Source organism: Manacus candei, unplaced genomic scaffold, assembly GCF_025592945.1.
Source record: "Manacus candei isolate 608988 ecotype Guabito, Panama unplaced genomic scaffold, ASM2559294v1 h1tg000081l, whole genome shotgun sequence".
NCBI classification, from domain to species: domain Eukaryota; kingdom Metazoa; phylum Chordata; class Aves; order Passeriformes; family Pipridae; genus Manacus; species Manacus candei.
Window position 1 is genome coordinate 4706374 of NW_026138129.1, and position 18427 is coordinate 4724800.

At 43.0% G+C, this 18427-nt stretch overlaps 1 pseudogene; it reads left to right on the forward strand.

Annotated features, from left to right (window-relative positions):
• Window positions 1-7639: 7639 nt before the first annotated feature.
• LOC127481692 (solute carrier family 22 member 2-like) lies at window positions 7640-16400 on the forward strand (annotated as a pseudogene).
• Window positions 16401-18427: the final 2027 nt, after the last annotated feature.

The window sequence follows — 18427 nt, forward strand, 5'->3', positions numbered from 1 at the left end:
AGAGTTCAGTCCCAATTCTCTACCAAAGACCAACTGCTTGTCTGTGAATGTTGGATCTGTATGTTTCCTTTGGACTTAAACTACTGAGGCCTTTTTGCCATTGCTCCTTTTTTATCCTTGCAGCCCCTGAGAAATTGTGTTTATTGTGTTTGTATTGTCTCATTGAAATTGTGTTTATTGTGTTTGTATTGTCTCATTCCTAGCTGCAACTGGAATTGTGCCATCAGTGAACTTCATCGTCTCTCATAAACATAGACAGATGCACAAATGTTCATAAAACCAAATTACAAGATAACAAACCCAAATATTTACAGCACAAGATAAGATATGAAAATAAAACATAAGAGCAGAGACTCTTAGCTTCTCTAGAAGGGCAGGCGTAAGAGCACCTAGTGTGACAAGTAGTGTTGGATACCTCCTGTTTTACTGGGGCTGCACCTCACTTGCACCTCTATGGTGTCAGATGCAGCAGACCAGAACATGAAATCTCACAGACCAGTGTGCTGTTTCTCAGCTACAATAGGGCTGTTTTTTAAAGCAATTTGAACAGAAGCAATAGCCTCATCCCCTGCTGAGCAGAAAGCCCTCCTAGAAACATAAATGTCCAGACTAATAACAATTGTGCAAACAAACATTGACAAACTGCATCACAGCTGTGCGCTTATGATGCTTAACTCCCCAAAGATTCAAGCTTGCGAAATATAGTTAAACTCCTTATGCATCCGGAAAAAAAATATTCAGACTCAGAGGCAAGAAGTGTTATATTAAATCTGTTGTACTGGTTGATCCCCAATTACAATTTTTCTAGGTCAGTATTAGCTGCTTCACTGCTCTTTTTAATAAGTGTTATGTGTTTGATTCTAGGCCTTCTGTCATGTAAAAAGCAATTTATAATCATGCCAGGAGAGATGGGTGTGTTTACTCATTTCACAGGAGCGTTGAAGTGATGCTTTAGCTGAGGACCGTACAGAAAATCTAAGAATGACACTGAAGCTGAAGTCTTCTGGCATGGTGTAGGGGGGGAATTCTGTAATTGCTTGTCTCTCATTAGACCACATTCACACCAGTGATCCTAACAGCTGCAAGGTGATACGCAAGGAGCAGGGCTGTCAGAAAAATCAGTTCTCATAATATTATACCACTTCTTATTCTATTGCGGCTGGTTTTAGACAACCCAGCACACTGGGAATAGTATTTTGCTGCCTCAAGGATCAAATTGGATTTCAGTAGGGGTCAAGCCAAAAGCAGGGGCTGCAGGAGGAGTCAGGGTGTCTGTCACAGATTGAGGCAGGGCAGAGAGATGAGTTAGGGGACTTTGAAGGCGACCAATTGGTCTGGAAGGACAAGAGCAGCCTATTGTCCATGCCCTCCTGTTCTTCTCTATCTTCCCATGGTCAGGACGCTTTGCCCTATCACAGTCTTGTCTGATGAAATAAAGGGTCACCTTCTTCTTCACACAGCCACCCATCCATCAGAGAAACAGCCTTTCCTCCCCCTCCCAATGGGACACCTCTGGATAGGTGCTGTCCCCATTGTTTAGAGGTGAAGAGAGGCATAGGCCAGGGCAGAGCTCCAGACAGCAGGGAACTGGGGCCCCCTGACACTGGAAATAGTGAGGGATGTGCTGTTTTCTTGTCATCTTCACTTTCCTCCCAGGCTGCTCAGAGCAGCAGTACTGGGAGCAGAGGTAGGAAGAGGACACCTCTGCTTTGATCCCTGCAGGAAGGACAGCCTCAATCCCTGGCACCACTTTTGCTCCTGCTCTGAGTCAGGGTGAGGTGCCAGCAGTGGCTCCATGTTATGCTGTACAGCTGTGATACCCTGTCTGAGCAGAGCAGTAAGTACGTGTTTAATATGTGTAATCTAGGAACTTATTAAGCAATCACACTCCCAAGACCTTACTGCAAAATTTAGCGTTTGCAACTACATATTAAAGTCTTGTTGAACAGGGCCATTTCTTGGCCTTTGTAGAAACACCAGTGTCTTTTGGTCGTCCTAGCAGCAATCCTGCTTGCTACTTGACTGTTTTCTCCTGTGTTTTTTTTCTTTCTTCCCTTTCGAATTCACAAGTTTTCTTTGAGCTGTGTTTCACATGAAACCTACTTAACTCAGCTCTTCTTTCTTATCCAAAGCATGAACTACTGCGGGGCTGCTGGTCCAAGAGAAGCACCTATATGTGGGACAAGAGTCAATGTGTTTAGACCACTGCAAGACTGACCACTGCAAGACTGAGAATAGTGAAATAAATACCATGTCAACCCTTCACAGTATGTTGTGACAGCAAAACCTACCTTTGCCAGCTGCAGAAACGTATGTTATGATGCAGCCTTAGTCCCCAGGTTCACTTCATCCTCACTTGTTAATCAAGTCCCCTGAGTGGGATCTAGCCTTTTAATACCAGTACTGTTTGCACTGCTCGTCTCATGTTGGTCCTGCTACCCTTAAAGCAGGCATCAGCAGTTCAACTATGCAAAAGAAATAACAAACCTAAGACTTAGAATGCAAGCCTTTTGGGAATGGGGCTTGTTCTTTGCAGTCAAAACAGCTGCTCAACAGCTGCTCAACAGGAAGCTGAAGCTCTGGGAGCATGGGCTTTCCAGTCCAGGTGGCTGTGGCTGCAGGCTGGGTTGAAATACAAGGATAACTGTGGATGGCCTGTGCTGTACTTGTACTGTACCATCCCAGAGCTGGGAAGGCTAATCTGACCAGGTCCATCCTTGGCTCTGTTGATGGATGTAGTTACCCCTTTCGGACAGCTCTGGGAGGAGTTTTGTGAAGTGAATTGGTGAGTGGGCTCTGATCAACATTAAAAAAACCTGCATGTCTTGCCTGAAGTGCTTAGCACACCCTCCAGGCTCTGTGTCAGTAGTTACAGAGCTGCTGGGACTCCTTTGCTCCCTTTGGTAACCTGTTATCACTGCACCCTTTGATAAGAGTGGCTGTACAAACCTCAAGCATTCTGTGCGGTGACCTTGCCATCTCCTTGGGAAGTCAGAGCAAAGCAATAGGAAGGACCCTGGGAACCATGGTACAGGTTCACGACAAGCCAATCTGCCCCACGGCTGATTCTCTTTCCCTAGGCAGCACAAGCATCCCTTGTCCTGGCCCAAACAGCTCCTCACACAGTGCTTCAGCAGCTCATGGAGCCAAATGCCAGTAGTACAGGAGCTCAACAGTGCTCCTGCTCTTGGCAAAAGCCATGCCACCTCATGACTGCAGAAATAGTTTTGTTCAGAGAACAAACTCCAGAAACACATCATGCTCTATGCCCTGGTAAAAGCCAAGGAGTGAGGACTGTGCGCTGAGTAGTCTTTGTCACCAAGGGACATATTCCTAGGTTACACAATACTAAGTGGTAATTAATGTTCAAGGAAGAAATGAGTTCAAGCTGTGACTTTTGGAACTAGACCCAAATAACCTTAAACTAGAGGGTTTTGCCAAATATAGTGTGATTATCATCTAAGAAAAATGTGTTAGTAGCATATGAGCCAACCATAAAGTACACTTTGTTTCTCTCAGTTACAAAATAAGTTCTCACAGTGCAAATAAATATCAAGTGCAAACACAAGCTTTTTGAAATAACTTGAGCAGCCTAAAAACAAGGCGCATAGGCTCCCTCTGTAGTCAGTTCTTAGACATCTAGCCCTCAGAGCTGACCTGAATTGCTAAGATCCCATGATGCAAAGCACTGGTGTGTCACAGATTCTTTGGCAGTCCAAATTTGCTTAAACATTTTTTGACAGGCAGGATTCACACAAGATTGAGTGTTGTCTAGCCACCTGCTGTCAGCCCCACCATGAGCTCAGCACTTTGTGCCCTGGTTAATTTGTCAGAAATGTCCCCGTGTGTCAACACCTTGTCCAGATCAGCTGTGTCCTGAGGGGTGTTCCAATTCTATTAACAGCTCTGGGTGCACAGATCTGCTAATAAGCACTGCTGTAGGCTCCTGCTCTATATGCAAATATATATCTGGAGGTACCTAGGTGCTAGATGTTCAGCTTTTACATGGTTGACATTAGCCCAGGTGAAACCCTACAAAAACCCTACAATACAGCCGGTCTCTCCTTCACCACAAGGAGGACACCACCCTGCTTCTTCCCTCTCCTTTCCAGCTTCCCTCTCCCAGCAGCTCAAGCCATGTGGTCCTGTGCCTTCCCTTGTGCTGATTCTTCTTCATCCCTTCACTGAGCCCCTACAACCGACTACTGCAGATATTTGCTAGGATCAGCCTCTGCCTACTTAGTGAGTTGACTGAACTCACAGAGTACAGGACCAACAAGTTCCAGAACAAGCTGTAGGAAAGGTGATGGGACCTTTACACCAGGAAATCAGACTGACTTAGCCTAGCTGATGCACCTGCACCCCAATGCACAGGCAGTGCACCTGGTGGGTGCATGACTTGCTGTTTGTTTGGATGTTTCCAGTGATTCTCCATCACATTCCTCTGAACCTAGTATGTCCTGCTCAGGTACATGGTAGCATGTGATTATGGCAAACAGCATCATGCTCAGAGCTCTCTATTAAACATCTATGCTCTTAATATATTCACAGGAATCAGAGCTGTGATAAGGTTCAAATACATAGGTAAGCACTGAACCAAAATCACTACTAAATGGCAAGGATGAAAGAATGGTTCACTAGAAGGAAATCAATGAAGAAATGCTTACTTGTGCAAGAATAACATGTCAGGAGGCACTAGAATGGAAAATTGTTTTAGCCTAAATTCTCAAAGATCTGAAAGCCAGTATCTCTGAAAAGCTAGCCTGCTAGATCTCTCTGCCTCAGTTTCTCAGCCTTCAGGAGTGATTTTGTGAGAAGATTCTTTCAGATCTTTGAATTGGGGCTATTGTTTGGTAGCCAGCAGTTATATATACTACCATAATCAGTATGCTTTTAATCTGTTTGAGGTTTGGGGTTTTTTTACAGCTGTATGGTGGGCTTTGCTTTGTTCAAATTTCACCCAACCCTCTGAGCCTTTATCTAAAGCTCAGGAAGGTCAGAGCACAGGAACCTTTACCCCAGCTTTTGAAGGTTGACATGTTTTAAAGCAGGCATGGTAATGCTTCACTACTGCAGGCTGAAGGGATTACTGATTATAGCCAGTAAACCTGTCACACCTGACACTGTTTCATGAACCTGCCACTGCAGAGCAATATGGGTCTTCTGTCAGAGGCATAGATGTCCTCTGCCAGCAGAGCTTCTCTGGCTTGGCATGGCTTACATCTGTATACACCATTCCCAGTCACAGAATCATAGAATCATAGAATCAAGTGGGTTGGAAAAGACCTCCGAGATTATCAAGTCCAACCCTTGATCCAACACCACCATGATTACTAGACCATGGCACTAAGTGCCATATCCAAATCAGGGTGATCTTTTCTCTCCTGCCTACCAGAAACAGTCTACCTGGCATCACTTCCCCAAACCTGCCTGGACTTTGTGAGGTGCTAGCAACAATCAAGCAAAACAGTACTAGGGAGGGTGGCAAAATTTAAGAAGTGTGGATATGGGACAATGCTTGATCCCATACATAGTCCAGTTTAGTTTTTCAGTACAGATGTCATCCTGGCAAGCTCTCATGCTGCCTCCATTCACATACACTCAGATACACCAGCAGAACTGCCTGCATACTTACTCCCTGCTTTGTCCCCAGTGAAGTGGAAAAAACCACACTTAAAGACATCATACGGATGCACTCATCCAAGTGACAAGAGTCACATGCCCTTACATTGGTGAGATGGACCGCTCAATTTCCCTAAGACTGGTAACACCATAACACAGGAGACAGTCTTATCAGGATATTCAAGGCCAGCTTGGGTGACAATAACAAAAAACCTTTAGACATCATCTTCAGTATGTGAAGATAGTCAAGGTCACTTCCACTGTAGGACAGTACTTTGCTTCCTGGAGATTAAAGAAAATGCTCAAGTGATAGTGGAGGTTTTCCAAAAGAAATAACATTAATCTGCTGCAAAATCAGACATACAACCTTCTGCCATGCGAACACCATACTTGCAGAATTCTCTCTTCTGACTTTCCCCAGCATGAAACTACAGCAGACACAATCAGGAAAGGGAGTAAAGAAGATTTTCAGATTTTATGCACTTCTTCTTGCGTTTAATTCAGTTTTGGCTAACACAGGCTTTAGCTGATAACCACAGCATCACATATGTGCACTGCTGAGTAGTCTGTGTGCAGGTGGGTGCAAGGTTTAAAAGCTGCCACCGCAGAGCGCTCTTTAACAGGAGAAGTAGTCTGTTCTCTGCTTCTGATGTAAATCAGACCTGAACAGAGATAGGTAAACTGTTCAGTTGTACATGGTCAAAGATCTGGTCTTCTCTTAGCTGCAAAAGATGTTTATTGCAAAGTAGCAGTCCCGTTTGTGATCCATGACATTTCCTAGGTATGCTGGTCAACAGCACTTGTTATTAATAGCCCTTTAAAATATCACATTACTTATCACCTCTGTTTTCCTCATCATTTAGTTTTGTACTTCATAAAACTCAGAGAGGTCACTGAGTGCTCCTCGGAAAAATTAACCCAGGGACAGCAGCCTACTCAGAGGTTCCCTTCAGAAGCACTAACCGAGATACAAAGTTGTTAGTCTGTCTTAGAAAGATTTGCAGATGGCAGAAAGATGTCAGAAAATTTGCAGGCATAATTCTTTGCCCATCGATGTTTTTTGTTTAAATCCACACTTTTGTTGTTCACCTGCACTGAACCTCTTGTAGTCCTCCATCATTGCAGGGAATGGGGAACAACATGAATGGACCTTATGCAACCACAGCTATAGGAACATGAATCATACCCCTCAGTAAAGGAGGCTGAGGATGTCTCCATTGCTTAACGACACATTTACATATTAGCATTGTCTAATAAATTCACGTTAAATAGCTGTAAAATGTTCGTGAGACAGGGCTGTAGCTTGCAGCAGCCTCAGTCCTCTGTCCCCCAGGGTGCAGGGCAGGAGGCAGAGGGCAGGATGGGCATACAAAGGCTGGTCACAGGTCTCAGGGCCACTCTAGGCTCCCTGAGTGTGGGACAGCTGCCTGTGAAGCCCTGTAAGTTCGATTTGGTCACCTCTGACTTAGAAGTTCCAACTCGTACTGCAGTGGCTGGTCTGCTTCCTATTTGAGGCACAACACTGTTCTTTAGCCATTAAGTGCCTAAAAGAAATCTGCCCTGTTATGTTTTCTCTGTGTGGTCTTCTTCTATGTCCACAAAGCAGCATGCAAGCAGTGATCTATGTCCACCGTAATTTTGAGGATAAGGTTTTTCAGTTGTACATATTTACATATATGAGGAAGAGAACCATATTGTTTTTATAATATTTACGGCCTCTGAAAATACTGGACAGCGGTATTACCACCTACCCCTTACTGTGCACTGATGGACTCTCAGTGACAGACTGAGATGGCCATAATTTAAGATATCAGATCTTTTATTTCAAGTATGTCAGATATAAAACAAATTAACAACAGAGGCAAAAGAAAAGAGCCAGAATGTGTTTAGAAATGGCATTTGAGAAACAAAGGCTGCAATGCATGGTTTGACAATTGACAAAGTCAATTATTAGTTTGTTTGTGAGTTTTGGGCAAACACTTCATTTGTTATTTAAGCATGCAGTGAAGGCCAAAGCCCTGGAAAGCAACAGAGGTAGATGTTTTAATGAGTCGTTACATACAAAGATGCCAACCCTGAATGACTTTTTAGAGCAGGTAGGAGAATTTGACTTCTTCCAGAAAAAAAACCTCTTTGTTTTATGCCTGCTTTCTGCTACCTTTTTCCTTATTTATGTGGGGATTTTTTTCCTGGGTTTCATCCCTAAGCACCATCGCCACAGCCCCAGGGTGGCTGAGCTGAGCCAGCGGTGTGGTTGGAGTCTGGAGGAGCAGCTGAATCACACAGTCCCCAAGTGGGATGGCCGTGGGTCCAGTTACAACAGCCACTGCAGGAGGTACAAGGTGGACTGGAATGCAACAGGCATCAGCTGCACCGAACCCCTCAGCAGCCTTGTGGGCAATGGGAGCACTGTTCTCCTTGGTCCCTGCTGGGATGGCTGGGTTTACAACTTCCCAGGGAGCTCTCTTGTGACCAAGGTAAGAGATAGCTTGTTCTGAAAATTCACTCTTGTCTGCACAGCTTAAAGCTAGAAGAGGCTGGATTAGTAAAGTTTGCTTTTGGTGTACAATCTGAGTCTTACTGCTTTTGGTGTACAGTCTGAGTCTTACTGCTAATAAGTAGTGAATACCAGAACTTGGTAGGCACTTGGAGCAAAGATTTATATACAGAAATAATGGGAAATTATTGCTTTTTTTTGGGAGCATAATACTGCCATCTTCTCATCAATTAAGCCTTTCATCAATGGCTATTCTCATAATTCATTACTTCCATCAGCAAACTGAGGGTAGCACCCCATAGCCCAAACTGCACATTTGTGTGATAATCCAAACAGATACTCACTTAAAATGAATAAGAAGCAGAGAATGCTTTAGCAACAGCAGGGTTCTTTTCTCTCAACTTGCAGTATCTAAACCAGATAACCTAAAATATGAAAAACTGTGCAAACCAATACCAACAGTCTAAAAGCCATGTAGAGACCTGAAGGATAGGAAGGACCTCAAAACAGATCTCTCCTAGTTTTCTACCAGTCCCAAATCTGTATTAGCTATATCTGAACCATGCCTAACAGATGTTTCTGTAACTTGTTCTTTAAAAAGTGCAATGTTGAATACTTCACAGCTTCTTTGGGCAGGGTATTCATATTTCCTTGCTTCACTATCGTCACTGTTACAAAGCAAGTCCACCTCATTTTCCCTTGGGACAGATGGGCTGGGGCAGAAAAAAGCACTCCAGCTGTTCTCCACACCAGGGAAACAGAGCTGAGCTGTTTGGTATGGCCCCTGCAAACTTGTCTGTGTTAGAAAAAGACATACATGCTTCTTTCTGGGCTGAAGTCTAACCACACTCGGGTGAATATTTCCAGCTGTAGAGAAGCTATTACCAGTTTGTCCTCCTCCCTTCACTTGGTGCACAGTGGTAACCTCTTAATTGTAAACGAAAAGCAGGTTCCCAAGTGTTCATTTACTGCAGAGAAAAGTCAGCCAAAATCTACTTTTGACAGTGCTAATGAGATGTGAGACAGGCATCTCATGGCTCCACCCCAGCAGATCTCATAGTAGCACCTCCATTTCTCGCACCCAGCAAGCACTGCTTTTATGCAGCAAGGTTATGCATGGTTTGAGACAGACCTTGGCATCTGAGAAGGAAATAATGCTACAAGTGTCCTCCAAATTTCAAGCAGATGGGTGGGGATGAGAAGAGAAGATTTTTCTGAACTTATTTGTTTGTTTGTTGGAAGTTTCTCTCCCTTTCTTGCTCTCCTTATGTGTCATTATGCAATCATTTTTCAGGGTGTAACCTTTTTCACAAGGTTTGAGAAAATCTGGACAAGATCTATTGCAGATGTCAGTTTAAGAGGTTAGATTTCTTTTCTGGAGTCTGTTTACTCATTGGTGTCATTGGCTTCCTTCCTCCTCAAAGAGCCATGCTTTCTGGGGAATGTTCCTGTGCTTCTAACTGTGGTTGCCCTTGCAGTTTAATCTGGTGTGTGAGGAATCCTGGAAGCTGGACCTCTTCCAGTCATGTGTGAATGCTGTGGTTTTTATTGGCTCCATGAGTGTTGGCTACATAGCAGACAGGTAGGCAGTATGTAGCCAGGTATGAGATTAACTGTTTCCTCTGGTTATCTGCTTTCTGCATGTTGTTGAACAAGATTCATGATTTGAAGAGAAAATTAATGCAGTCAAAACCTGATTCAAAAGGTCTACGTGTCACTTACAAAGGGGTGGATGGGAGTTTCTAAGGACCTGCTTTTAAAGTTGTGACTCAGGAATCCACGGAAATGCAATGGTGCTGCTCCATTATATGGCCCTGGGGAATTTGCACATTCACAAGTGAAGGGATTTTATTTTCTCTCACAGCTACAAACTGCAATGCAAGCTCAGAGTCCGAGATGAAATTTTATCTCCTGCACCAAAACTATTTGTTAATCTTTGCGATAAATTTGTTTGACATTAATTTTAACAGTATCCAGATGGTCATAAATCAGTTAATATTACTGTGGAGAACAAGAGATATTTATTTTGGCTGGCATTTATTATCATGCTATTTTTGTTAGTGGGTATTTAGTAATTTAATGGCTTTCATAATTCATACTTTTAACTGAATATATATCTCTACCAGCTAGAAAACAAATGCCTTTCCAGTGTTCCAGTAAGCTTGTTTCTTTTGGAAACTGCCTATTTCTATCAGTGAGTCACAGTGATACAGGGAATGACAAATAACAGGGATGTACAAAACTCTATTCAAGAGCTCAATACGCAGCCAAGGTTGATAAAATATGTAAAGATCACAGTTAGCAAACAAGATCCCCATAAAAAGCTATTACAGCTTTGAAACATGGGCTGAGGAGCCATATCAGAGCATTCTTGAACTCATTAGCTAAATCATTAACCAGACGTAAGCAATGACCTGAAGACAAGACAGGTGAGTCCTGTGAGCTTCCACTGAGATGGAAAATGTCGCAAAAGGAAGAGCAGATATGGAGTCCTACTCAAAATGAACAGAGAAGAGGGGGACAGGGACCCTCTCTAGCCTCTTCAAACCCTATCCTACCAGGGCTGAGCCTTGTTCTTCTCTTCTTTCCCTCTGCAGGTTTGGCTGCAAACTCTGCCTTCTGGTCACAGTCCTCATCAACGTGGTTTTGGGAGTTCTGATGGCCTTTGCACCAAGCTACACCTGGACAGTGATCTTATGCCTGATACAGGGACTGGTCAGCAAGGGGGGCTGACTGACAGGCTACATCCTCAGTTACAGCAGTTTGCAATTACACCTTCTGGGCAGGAACCCTCTCTTTAGCAGCAGGGCTGACCCCTGCTGGTGCCATCTGATTTTCAAAGCACTGTATATTACAAGAGCAGACAGTGACACTGTGCTATTCATTGCCAAACAGCACCTCTCTGCTTAAATGCAGGTGCTTATGACCCAAGCTTGCACCAGCTCATAGACATAAATTGAATAATTAAGAGGCAGCTCTGAAAACTAGGGAATGTTTGTAGCTGGAGAGCACACGTCAAAATGAAGGGCAAGGTCTAGAGCCAAGAACAACTTGAAAATACTTGAAGCCAAGAACAACTTGAAGATGTATGGCACCTTCCTGGGAAAGGCAGCCAGTGGTGCTGTGAAAGGTAACACTTGTGTTTTACAGCCTTGGTGCCAGAAGGATTTTTGCTGCCCTGCATCACGTGCTTGGTGGGTAGAGAGGCTCCCTAGCTGTGTGGGAGGAGGGAGACAGAGGCAAGAGAGTGACATCTGTCTGTTTTATTTTGCCATTTGATTCTTAGATTGAAGAAGTGCATTGAGGGAAAACAACCTTTACCCTGTGTTGCTGGGTGAGGGCCTGACACTCTGGAAGGCAGGGGTGAAGTCCCCAGCTGACTGGTGGAGGAGTAAGAGTCGGGATTTGCCCTGTGACTTACACCAGGGACCAAGACCAGCTCTGCTTTCCCATCCAAACCCAGGCCAGTGTGCCATGACACAAGGGCACAGCTGAGCACAGGGGCTACATGGGGTCTCAGTTGGCAAGAGTTATGTTCCCTTGGCTCTCCAAACCAATCTATTTCTGCTCATATGACTTGTCTTTGCAGTTGCAGAACTTGTTGGCTCAGACTACCGCAGGGCAGTGGGCATCACTTACCAGCTTGCCTTCAGCGTGGGACTCCTCATCTTCACGCCCTGGCTTATGCACTTCCACATTGGAGGTGGCTCCAGCTTGCGGTCACGCTGCCCAATTTTTTTTTCCTTCCCTACTATTGGTAAGTGCCTGGTCTTGCAGCTGCCAGTAATGCCACACCATTCCGATAAAACCAGGGGACTGTAGCTGAGAGCTGATGTTTCTCCGTAAGGATTGGCTATAGCTCTACATGTAGGATTTCCAAGATGATATTGAATGAGATCTGGTGTTTTTCCTCTGCCCAAAGGTTTACGCTGAATCACCTAAGAGGAAGGGACTACCTTCAACACGTTGTAATGTTTCTGTGTTTGGGGTCCTTGATACACATCAAAAAGTAATAATGATTTCTTGAATAGTACTTGAGCTACTGTCAGAAGGGAGTTTTTTTAATAATTGATTATAATTATTTTTAATGCAATTAACACAGCATTTATACCTACTAATGAGAGACTTGAGAAATGGGGCAACTAAATTTCAAAAATAGCATCAAATCAGATTGTAAGTCTGCAGGTACTAGGTCAAAGAGCATGCCTCGTTAAGTCCACAATTTTTATCTGGCCAAAAGTTTGGATTTGAATGAACAAATCAGGGGTTTCATCCAAAAATCCACGTGCTTTCTGTTTCTAAAAAGGAAAACTGTATAGGCACATGCACACACTTAAATACCATCTGTATGCAGTAAGTCCTTTCCGCCATCAACAGTGCTGCTGCCATGAATGTATGATGTCAAACAACCATGGTGGCAGACATTTGTCTTTGGTTCAGTTAAGCGTTCACTCCAAGACCATAGTCTCAAAGCAGTCTGACACTCAAGGGTCACTGAATGAAAAGTCTTTCCTTTTGTTTTATGGAATATAAGTAGACTAAAACTACAGACATAACAGTGCCATGCAACTATGAGTTCGCAGAGGGTACAAGAACAAACACACAAAATGTTACATAAAACCCTTGTATGTAAAACCCCAAAGTGTTTCTTGAAACTTTTGGTAAGAACACTGAAACTTTAAGGTTTTGTTTCTAAGTTTCATTAGTTCTCCAGTAACTCTGCTTAAATTGTTAAGCTTGTTAAGGTAGTGAAAGTTGTTAAGCTCTAAAATGCACCTCAATAGAAGCAGCTATTGAGACAATTCAGTTCAAATAACGTATTTAAAAGGTTCTTAAGCATCTCCATGCCTTGTTAATTAATGTATTCACATTATTGCCACAGAAGGTGAATTTTCTTTGTTTTTTGCCCCTGTCTCGAGGAGAGGGAGAAGGAAAATCTTCTTTGTTGTCTAAAACCTTTAAATTTGCCTTTTGAGTTTGTCTCCACAAAACCAAAACACTAGACACCTGCTAGAGCACACAAGACAAACTGCTTTCAGTGAGAATGAAGAAAACTTTTCTGATTCCTGTGATATCTACGAATGATGGGAACCACTGAATGCTTGCCTTTGTGTTTGCAAGTGGCAACGTGATAAAGGGTTTGATTTTGTTATTAAGATAATGTTCAAAATGTTTATAGATTGTTTTCGAATTGTTTCAGCAAGTGAAAGGATTCCCTGATAATTTATATAAAGACTTATATAGGATTTCATGTGAAGATTGAGAATGATAAACAATTATTTGATTCCTTCTGCCCTTACAGCATTAAAACATGCAACACATGGAGTTACACACAGCCTTCAACCTTGAGGTAAAAGGATGATAAAAGCATAAAATGACTTTTTGCTTTTGCTTCAAGCTTCAGCTAAAAAATCACCTCAACCTTCAACTCTGAACTAAAGGACAGTTAAAAGCATAAAATGACTTATATTGCTTTACTTCAAAACTGACCATTCTTGAACAAAAAGCTACAGAGAAACTGCATATTTGCCTAACCTCTACATCTGTTTCTTCCATGCTAGCCACCTGTTTAAATTGTTATTAACATGTTTGTTAAGTTTGTTATTAAAAGCAAAAAGCGGCTAACAGAAATAGATGGACAAAAGCTGAAAATTAACTACATTCTAGAAATCACAGACAACTTAAACTGGTTACTTGACTTGCAAAGGATGCTAAGTTTCGAGCTATGTTAACATATTATAATAACAATTTGTTTTATATACTGTGTTATTGTGATGATAACTTAGTCTAATTCTTTACAGGAGTTGCTGAGTTTTAAGTTAACATATTGTGATGATAACTTGTGTGTATATCTTTGAGTTTATTAACTATTGGTTTTCTATAACAAAAAAAAAGGGGGGGAAGGCAGCAGGTAAGACATGATACAGGTTTGTTAAGCCTTATACTCTTCATATTAATTCATTTTCAAATTTTCAAAACAGGTACAGTTGCCAGATATGACTACCAGAAGTGACAGATTGAAAAACATGCAACCAATAACCACTTATAAATCTGTGTAGTTAAAAATTAGGAACATAATAAAAATTCTAAGTATGAATGGGTGAGTATGAATGAAGTGGCCACTTCTGTATGAATGAGAGAAGCTGTGTGAACATGTACGTGTGTGAATGGAGATGCTTCATGTGCCATGAACAAATTACACTTACATCACAACACTGGTTCTCTAAAGGCCCTTTTCCAGAAATGGAGTTGAATTTGTCCTGGTTACCAATTACATGCAGGCCCTTGGAGAAGTGAGAGTCGATGTTTTACCCGGTTGTGCAAAAACCCTCAGGTTAATAAAGTTGTTGTTTATCCCAAATACACACAAACCCTTAAGAAATGAAAGTACAAATTTATGTCAAGCAAGTCTCAAAGATTACAGGTAAAGGTTCAAATAAGTAAGTTTGTTGAAAGACCAAGGTGATGGAGTGGTAATTGTTAAAGAAGGTTTACAAAGTTTAAAATGCGCTGTTGTTGCACTGTTTCCGTGACTCATCTTAAATATTTAGAGTGGGGGAGATGTAAGAGTTGGGTTTCAGGAAAGGTGCCGAACAACACCCTGGGAAATGTAGTTACTAAGTACTCCCACGCACATGGGCAGTGAGATGCTCTTGGTGGTTGATCAAGAGTCACGTGTCACTTTGAACTGATGATAAAAGGTGTTGTTTGAATTGAATAAATGGATTTGGCTGTGCACCCCCCAAGAAGCTAGTCGGGTCCGTGTAAGTTATTTACGTATTATAGTAATACGCCACAGAGACGCACCTCAGAAATATCAGCAATTAAACTGAAAAATAAGAATCATGTAGATGAAAAGTGTTATTACCACTTTGAGGAGTCCTTATTCTATCATTAGGGCACACATGTCGCAATGAGAATTAATTAGTGACTTGGACTTAAACATGGGCATGACCATTGCATTGCCTTTGTGATCCTTGTTCTGTGCTTGCAGCTGTGATTGTTCTAATAGACAATGGCTTAGTTTTGCTTCTACCTGAAATGAAGGGAAAGGCTCTGCCTGAAACTATTGAAGATGCTGAAAATCTGCACAGGTATGGCATTAAGTAACTTCAGGGCAGAGAAACTCTCTTTACATCTGCAAAATCTGCTAAAAAAGCCCCATTTTTTATACATCTCTGGGGATCTAAGGGGTTTTGTTGCACACAGTGGACGGTTGGTGTGTGACCCATTCCTTGATAGTAATATCAGGCTCTGGGCTCTCTTGTATGATCTGACCACAATCCGCAAAGACCTTACACGTGAGCCAGACATTAAGAGAAGGCATGGAAGGTGGTTTCATGGGCCATCTGAAAAGCACTGATTAGTGTGAGGACTGCTGATGCCCCCAGAGATGCTCCCACTTGACAGGGACAAAGCCTGGCTGAGATGTGGTTTTAAATTTGTGGAGCAATGCAGGTGAATGTCCTGCGATTTCAGTGCTTTTGACTTCTGGCACAACTTGCACCTCCTGGAGTACCTCCCAGGGTGAGGGTAAAGCTCCACAGATACTGAAAGAGTCACTTGAATTTACCGAAGCTCATGTGAAGCCAAAAGATACTTGTCCTGGTAGAAACTTGGGTGTGGAAAAAAAAGGACCTAGCCGGGCCAAAAAGAGATGGCAACATAGCACAGGGTAGAACAGGGAGAGTTTGCCTTTAGGAAACATTAGGAAAATCATACATGCAACCACACACACAGATGTGACTTTAGAAACTACCTACAATAGGAGATTTTACAGTAGGAAATGCCAGAGTCAAACTTACTAAAGGTACCATTGTGATATGATTTCCAGACAGCAGCACTGCTGCAGCAAGGCCACAGAAAGTCTCCAATTTACTCCTTATTCTGCTGCTCTTCAAAATAATCTAACCTCATTTGAACAATTGCCAGTAATATCAGTTAAACCTAGTTTTCAATGAATGTAAGCATACAGATTATTCGATGGATCACACTGTTAGACACCAGGTGCATTACCTGCCTTTTCCCCTTTCATTCCACAGGCAAGAGAGAAGTAAAGAAAAAATTATTTATCTCCACACTCTGACTTCCAAAGTTGCCCCCAAGTAATGGCCCATTTTACCCTGGTTCTGCCTCTGTTGGGGCAGGGAGGCAGAAGGGGGCCAGGAGAGCAGCCACAACAAGCCCAGCCCTCAGCCCCACATGCAGGGGATGGATGAGTCGTCCTACTCTGGTATCTTGGGGCTGTTGCACTCCCCCAGCTGCCAACACTCTGAGGCTTGGGGACTTCCCAAGCCAGACATTGTCTGCTCACATTTCTACTTCACTCCCTCACAGACTGTCCTGTATATTTTTCTATTTGCCTTCTGAACACATTAACGCTTCTTGTGTTCCAGGGCATCTGGCAGCAGCAACTCATATGTCGTGAGTGGGAAATTCATGAGGGAACACTTTCTTCTACTTCTTATAAAACTAAAAATCCCTTTGGGCTGCTCACTCATAGCTCATTTCTATAGTAAGCAGGAATTAAGTCACGAGCCCAAATCACCTGTTCCAAGCTCCACCTGATTCTGCATGAAAGTAAGCACGTAGGCAGTAGCTGATTTACTGTCATAATTTCCTCTATATTCCTAAAAATCCTGGTGCCGTCAGTTGCTCTGTGGCTCCTGATGCCCAGCAGATCAGCTTTGTGAGACAGCTCCTGCTATCCAGCAGCAATCACTGCCCACTTCAGGAGCCCAGAGAATATAGAAGCCCCTTTTCCCTCCTAGGTTGCTCCTCTTCTTCCGGAGAAATAAGTACAAAAATAAAGACTTTTTAAGCCCAGGCTAGCTTTTAAGATTTGGCATTCCAGAATTTGACTGGATATTAGGCAAGCTGGAAAATGAAAAGGAAGGCGATGAGGAGCTGGAGGCAGTAAAGCCTCAGGACGTGGGGGGGCTGCAAACAACTACATCATCGTTAGGGATCAGTGATGGGGTAGGCAGAGGAAGCCCCATCATGGACACCCTGGGGAGCAGCATGAACAATAACAGGACACTGTGCCCTGCATATTAAAGCATATTAATATTTTCTTAACGCCCTGAGTTTGGTTATTTGCATGGCCAAACTCCCAAACAGCTGTAAGGAATAAGGACCAAAGCAGGGGGGAAAGATGAGACAAAAAAAAAGGGATATGGCTTTTAAAGTAGATCTCCCTCAATAACATGCTGGAAAATCAGTTCTGTAGTTCTTTTGAAGGTTGAAGGGTCCTCTCCACAGCCCTTAGGAAGCACTTAACATGCGATTCACATCATATTCATCTACTTGTATATATTCTTGGGATTTGAGTTTGTATCCTGATCAGTTCTAGTTGTGAGAAAAGGCCCAATTCCTTAATATTTTAGAACACTAATAGGATGACACAGTGCCATAGAGTAGGGATGGGATTGGAGCACTGAAGTGTCCAAATAACAGCTATACTTGCATGTTGGCATGTGGATTTAGGTGCTGACAGCGACAGCAAAGGACAAGAACAGTGCTTAGAAAGGGCTGCCCCTGGCCACAAGATCATCTGCCCATCAGATGATGCCACAAAGAATGCCAGAAACTCTGTAAAACAGCAATTCTTTCCAAAACCCAGTAAGGGTTCGAGGGTACTCTGAAACATGGAGATTTTATGTTCTCTTTAGGCACAGCTCTTGTAAAGTCCAGGTTTAAGTACTTAAGTGAGGGACAGGGTCTTTTTAAAGGGCCAGTCCCACTTTCATTAACCTGGACACTGCCCTGTTTGCATGCTCCTTGGGTTGCCAGAGTCAGATGGTGGTAGGCCCTTCCTTGGGAAGTGCTCCTTACCAAGCTCCAGAGACAGCCCTGCCAGTGAGCTGGTTATGCTCCAGCAGCCCCAGGAACAGACAAACTTCAGCTGCAATTAAGAGGAAGGGAAGCTGGCAAACTGTTTTATCTGAGGCAGGAAGTGAGCTTGTCTCATGCCCTGGAAAAGATCAACTCCTACCACCCACTCAGAACACAAAGCCACTCCACATTTTGAGAGCAACCATATGCAGCTGGACCTGATTTTACATATCTCTTAGACTTCAAGTCCAGGAAGCAATCCATAAATAGACAAAGGTCACCAGTAAGGAAATGAATGAAGCACATTTGCTCTTGTGCTCATTAAGGTGCCACCAAGAAGCAAATGCCATTATCACTTGTAGGTGACTGCAAAGTAAAGGCACACAACAGCCACAGTTGTAGCTCCTACTGTGGCAGTAGTGGTGCTCATGGAAATAAAACCCATGCAATGGGGTAAGGGTCTCGAGAGTCAGC